At 55.1% G+C, this 6,352-nt stretch overlaps 1 protein-coding gene across 8 annotated transcripts in view; it reads right to left on the reverse strand.

Annotated features, from left to right (window-relative positions):
• The window catches only part of MARK2 (microtubule affinity regulating kinase 2), a 57,175-nt gene that overhangs the window by 16,972 nt on the left and 33,851 nt on the right, over positions 1–6,352 (reverse strand). Inside the window, exon 1 of one of the 8 annotated variants that reach the window (XM_036326850.1) lies at positions 2,690–3,077. The exons of 6 other annotated variants lie outside the window; for them this stretch is intronic. The gene's annotated coding sequence lies outside the window, so the exon portion shown is untranslated. Of the gene's footprint in view, positions 1–2,479; positions 2,645–2,689; positions 3,078–6,352 lie in introns of those variants that run through there. One more of the 8 variants, XM_036326851.1, reaches the window with a different exon arrangement.

Here is a 6,352-nt window from a genome sequence, read left to right on the forward strand (position 1 = left end):
TTGGCAACCTCTACTTCACCTCCTGACTCTCATCACGCCCCTCTTTTCTGAGGGTAGGATCTGGCAGTCTCCAGGTCCTCAAAATTTGGAATAGGGATTTAGCATCTACCTGAGAATTCGGGCCCTCTGCCCCTCGGGAGCCAAATATCAAGGACCCGTACCGCCCGTCTGTGCTCTGCCCATACCTCTTGGTGTTTCTACCCCCGGGGGCTGCTCTGCATGGCATAGCAGGACAGCACTTCCTGTCACGATGAGCTGCATGCTGGATGGACTTCAAGGAACAACAGTTACAAGAGGGGCTTAAGAGTATAGGGCCAGAGACAAACTGCCAGGGTTCAAATCCCAAACCTGCCACTTACTAACACCGGCTGACTTTATCATCATCAACACCATCCTTAAGAGGGAGAAGATTATCACAAAGGGAGAAGGAAAGCATCCAAAGATGAGTGGTGTGGGGTGACCCCACACCTGTGTCAGGAGACAGTCCGGTTGATGTCGCAGAGCTCTGTCCAACATCACTTGCTTCCACCCACCACCCACTGCATCAGCTTCCGTGTCGTACAGTGGATACACTATTCCCTACTTCACACTGGGCAGCTAAGAGAACACACACACAATGCTTTATCCAACAATCAGGAAAGAGCAACTATTACTGCCATTATTTTTAGTTCCCAAATACCACTGTTCTTAAAACCAGAGTCTTCTTGTCAACAAGACTTGGCATCTAAGTCGAGTCTCCTGAGCTGGCTGCAGCCCAGATGGAGGCTGGAAAGAGACGCTATGGTCCTCCCCGCTGGAAAGAGGTCATGGCTGAGCGCTGGCCACCACCCACCCTGACTCCTGTTGCCGGCTGACACCAGCACCCCTACTCTTCGCAGGAGAGACTGGACAGGGCAGCTGGGAAGGGCTGGCTCCACGCTGAGTATCCAGGACAGTAAAAGAGTGGAGATTCTGCTTGTCTAGGGCCCAGAGGAGCAGAGAGCACTGGTGTGTGCTCGTTGATCCCCTGCCCCCAAAGTCACCCGCTCCCCTTTCAGGATTGAACCACCCAACTCTCAGGACTCAGTGTGTAGTTCTTCTCCTAACCCAGTGGTCGGCAAACTGCGGCTCGTGAGCCACATGCGGCTCTTGGGCCCCTTGAGTGTGGCTCTTCCACAAAATACCACGTGCGGGCGCGCACGTACAGTGCGACTGAAACTTTGTGGCCATGCGCAGAAGTCGGTTTTCGGAAAGGAGATGGACGAAACAAGTATACAAGACGAGTGTGGATGGGAGAGTTGGAAGGGGTTAACCTTGGCGAACGTACCTCAATCAGATGGAGGACGTTTTTAGCAAAGGCTGGCTTAGGAAGACCCTAATTAAGTTCATAACAACGTACCTACCTATATAGTTTAAGTTTAAAAAATTTGGCTCTCAAAAGAAATTTCAATCGTTGTACTGTTGTACTGTTGATATTTGGCTCTATTGACTAACGAGTTTGCCAACCACTGTCCTAACCTCTTGGCCTCTTCTAAGTTGTAATATGTCCCCCAGAGCAGGGAAGTGGAACCGGGTGAGGAGAGCCCACTGGGGAAAGTACAGAAACGAGAACTCTCCAGTAGAAAACTGTTTCTTGGACCCAGGCCCCCAGTGAAGAGGCTTCCAGGAGGCCAGAGAAGAGGTAAGAGAGTCCCTTCCCTACTTCTGTCTTGGCCCATCCGCCTGGACCCACATCTCACCAACCGGTGGAGGGCTGAGGACTGGTGGCCCTTGCGGGCCAACCAAATAGGGTCTGGCTACAGCCATGCTCTCCCCTCTCCCTCTAGCCTCTTGCCCACAGGAAGACCAGGGGCACCAGACATTCCTAAAGCTTTGGCTGACGCACAGCCCAGGCAGCTCCCGTGGTCTGAGGAAGCTGGTTGAAAGCAGACCCCATGGCGCTCAGACAGCCTTCAGACAGAACAAGGGAGTCACCCTTCGAGCCGTCCTTGGAACCAAATGGCAGACCACGCCGGTTACCAAGCAGGCCTGGCGCAGAAGTAGGGCCTCAACAGCTGCAGCGTCCTCCACAGAGAGGAGAAGAGAACACAGGATGTGGGGACGAAAGGAAAAGAGCCTTCCATTCAGTGGGCCTTCCGCCTGGGATCCCAGCCTGGCCTAGGCGGCACCGGCTGGCCCGGAAGACAGCCTCCACCCGAGGCCGGGCGCTGACTCAGGTAGGCAGGGCCCCTTCCCTGAGGCTGGAGGCTCCTACCACCAGTTCTTCCCCAGGAAAGCTCCGCTCTGGGCTCTGCATTCAAGTGTCCCGAGGCTTCCGGGAAGGGACCGAGCTGGGAGGGTGACAAGCAGGCACTCCCTGGCCAGGACAGAGCAAGCCGGGCACTGTGGAGTGGAGGGAGAAAGTGTCCCTTGGCACTAGCCCTGGGCGACCACCCGGATGCAGTCTCCCTCACTGTCGTGCCCGGGAGCCCGCCCTGGGCCTCTGCCCCACCACCCCTACCGCTCACTCCGGCCGAGTCTGCGGACTCGATCGTAGGGGAGACTCTTCTGTTGGTGGGTGCTCTTCCTTTCCTGGCCAATGCCTCTTCACCTTCCCATGAATCTCACTGCAGTGCCAGCAGTTCTTCAAAGAGCCCGTGTTTGGGTGGGAGGCAAAGAGGAGGAAAGGGCAACCCCAGAGGAAAAAAAAAAAAAAAAGAGGAAAACATACCCGGCTGGAGAAAGCGACAAGGACTACCAGCAACTTCCATCCAGCAGAGCCACAGCAGAACCTGTCAGGCAGCGAGGGCAAAGTACAGAGGCCGGGAAGAGCCAGGCCCAGGGCGGGGGCGCTCCGCCAGCCACCCTTACTCAGCCGAAGCAGGCGACACCTTCCACCACCTCCTCAGTGAAAAGCAGCAAAGCAGCCAGGCCCAGCGGCTCCTGCCTGGGAACCTGGACTATGTCGCAACCGAAACTACCACTAGCAGAGAGCCCGGGCTTGGCAAGGAGAGCAGCGGGGACGAGCCGGCGGCTTCTTGTGGGCCAGGCCCTCGTAGCCAGGAAATACAGACAGCTCAGGACACGACACCAGGAGCAAGGTGGGAGGAAAGGGGCAGGAGGGGACCAGGAAGGAGGGAGACTAAGAGAGAAAGAGGCGGGTTTAGATCAACTTCCTTCTCCCTTCCCCTCCCCCTCACCGGAAGTGGCTGCCCCACCCTCCCCAAGGTGCTTTGCTGGGTAACAGCTGGGAGAGGGTGAGGAGGAGACTCACTCGAGCCAGGGCTGTCATAAAGTCCTTATCTCACCTGCGGCAGGTGGGACCTGGGAAAGGGCTGAAGTCGGAGGCAGGGTAGAGAGGAGTATGTGAATCAGACATGCTGACCCAGAGGGGGCAAGACCAGCAAACCACCCACCAAGAACAAGGCTGGGGGACAGGTGGCAGAGTCCAGCTATCCAGCAGTGGCAGATGGACCCTTAGTCCACAAAAAGCAGTGTTTAGCCTTAGAAAAGTCCATGTGACTTACACGCAAAATATCTTGGACAAATTTCAGGGGGTCCAGGGATCCAGTGAAGCCCTTTAGAGGTCTTTGGGTTCTAAATTTTACCCAAAGGCTGAAGAATGAAATGTCCCTCTAAGTCCCTTCCAACCCTGTTTCTGGGAATCTATCCCTAAGTTCCCACCAACCTCCAGCCCCCCATCTCCTGCCCCCTTGCACGCGCGCGTGCACACACACACACACAACAAGGCTGCTCTCTACAAGCTCCAAGGGCAGTGATGGTGAACCTTTTGAGCTCTGCGTGTCAGCATTTTGAAAAACCCTAACTTAACTCTCTCCGTGTCACATATAGAAATTTTTTGATATTTGTAACCATAGTAAAACAAAGACATATTTTTGATATTTATTTTATATATTTAAATGCCATTTAACAAAGAAAAATCAACCAAAAAAATGAGTTTGCGTGTCACCTCTGACCCGCGTGTCACAGGTTCGCCATCACTGTCCTAGGGCCTGGGGGCAGCCCTTCCTCACACCTTCCTCCTGCAAAGCCCCCGTTGACCTTGTCTGTGCTCTGTGTTCTGATCCTGGCCTTTCTTCTGGCTCGCCATCTACTTCCCGTTCATTCCACTACCCTAGGCTAGGACCCTTCCCATGAAGCAACACCCTAAAGACCCCATGCTGGTCGGCCATAATCCCCTCGGTGCCCTCCCACACCTGAGCACAGACACCTGAAGATCACGCTACTTCGGCGTTTGTCTTACACATGAGATCAGGCATTTCTGATAGCAACGTCTGCCAGCAAGCACTGCTTGTGTTCACACCAGAGGCCGACGGGGTAGGCAGGGCCCGCACTTTACAGATGAGACACTGAAGCACAGGAGTGAAGAGACTTGCCCAGGCAGAGCTGGGACTGAGCCCAGGGCTTTTGTGCCCACTTGAGTGCTCTGCTGTCCCCTCTACCAGCCATCAACCCTTCTTGATGCCTAATCTGCTTTTACTTCCCCCAAAAGGTAAGTCCCTGGCTCTTCCTCCAGACCAGAGAGGTGAAGAGGGAAGATGCAGGGAAGGTGCTGGGACCACAGGAAGGCCCCTGCCTGGAAAGGTCAGCAGTGGAGGGCTGTTTGAAAGGCCTCCCAGGCGGTCCCCTAAGTGGACCACTCCTTTCCAAAGTGGGCCCTGACCTGGACCGTGGGCTCAGGCTGGCCTGGGACCACCTGCCCCTTACTCAGAAGCGACTGGAAGGAGGTTTCCTCAGTCCTATTTGCAGGGCAGGAAGGGGCTTTCTGTACTGAGGAAGTACCAAGCACTGACCTCAGGCTGGGACAGACGGGGTAGGACTAAGCTGCAAAGTCACATGGCCCTGGCAAGTCACTAGCTCTCTAACCCTTCCTCCTTCACTGCATCCAAGCGCTTTCTTTGCATCCTTTGATCCTGAATAACTGTCACTCTCAACTGCCAGGAGGTAATAAACCAGTGGAGCATTCTGGGTAGGAGATCTTGTAAAGCTGTGGTAAGCACTGACCAGTGGGGAAGCTGGATGCAACTCCCACACCCCTGAAGCTAACTGTGATGGCTGCACCTGGGGGACCCCCTTTCCTTAATACCCCATTGCAGAGAGGAGGTGAAGCTGTGGCAAACAGTCAAAGGGCTACTCCGTTCTCCAGCCAGGGTAGTGCCTCCCTGACAAAGGACACAAGCAGAGCCTGAAACTGAAGCAAAGGCAGCATCTTTAACGCCCTGGGCTGCAAGCCTCATCTCCAGCCAGGGTGACCAGCACTGCAGCCTGGGCCACGAGGGGAGCAGCCTGCGGGCCTCAAAGCAGCCACAGCCGAAGCCAGGGCCTGCCTGGGAAGTCCAGCAGGCAAGAGCTGACCTGGCATGAGATCAGACTGAGCCACCTCCAGCTCACCCCCCTTAGTCCACTGAAGCCACAACACAATGAGCACCCCTCACCGTCCTGTCATCAGAGTCGCTTGAAACACTGGTGGAGTCCACCGAGGGAGTGCTGTCTCATTCCCCAACTACTGCTGTTGCCTCAGCAAACCTTTGCTGAGTGCCTACCTCTGGAGCCAGGGCCATTGCAAAGCTCAGAGACCTGGTTCCTGCCTTCTAGAACTTAGGGAGGGGACTGCACCTTAGACTCACTGCAGCCTCTCTGCCTGCTGCATTATGGGAGGAGAGGCTCTGGAGAGAGACAGACTTGAGTGGGAGGGAGTCCTGCCTTTGGTCCTTACCAGCTGACAAGCAAGATGATTTGCCTTCTCTTAGTCTGTGTCCTCACTTGGGACACGAGGCCACTAGCTGTCCACACTCACAGGATCAGTGCGGCTAGGACATGGTGCTGACTGGGCCATGGTGCCTGGTACACGGTAAGGTCTCGATAATGTTTCCCAATTTCTTTACTTTCAGGTAGGACCGTTCTTCTCATCTCAAGGGGTTCTCTGAGCCCTAAGAAGAGCTTTAATCTCCAAGATCTTGACTACAAGTACCAGAGGAGCAAAGCTGGTATTCCTTCTAGAATCAAGTCATAATTCTACCACGGCTGGGCTGTCACGTAAAGACCCTTTCCTAACATGAAACCACTCCTGCCAAGACGAGTGGGTGAGCGAGAAGGCACCCATCTCTGCCCCCGAATAGCCCAGAGGAGGACGGAGGGGTGCCTGTTCTTCCCTTCCTCATCAGTTCCTTAACTCCTTCCAGACAAGGCCCAAGAAACAGCCACAGACCCGTACCACATGGTGCCAAGGGCTGGGGGAAGCTCACATTGCCAGCCTCACACTCCATTCAGCTCCTCCCGTACCAGTGGGTTACTGTAACCATGGAGACCAACAAGTTCCTCCATATCACAGGAGAGCCAGCCTGCCAGCAGCCCGGGCTCTGGGGGAGGCAGA

The sequence above is a fragment of the Myotis myotis genome, unplaced genomic scaffold, assembly GCF_014108235.1.
Source record: "Myotis myotis isolate mMyoMyo1 unplaced genomic scaffold, mMyoMyo1.p scaffold_m19_p_10, whole genome shotgun sequence".
In the NCBI taxonomy this organism is placed as follows: domain Eukaryota; kingdom Metazoa; phylum Chordata; class Mammalia; order Chiroptera; family Vespertilionidae; genus Myotis; species Myotis myotis.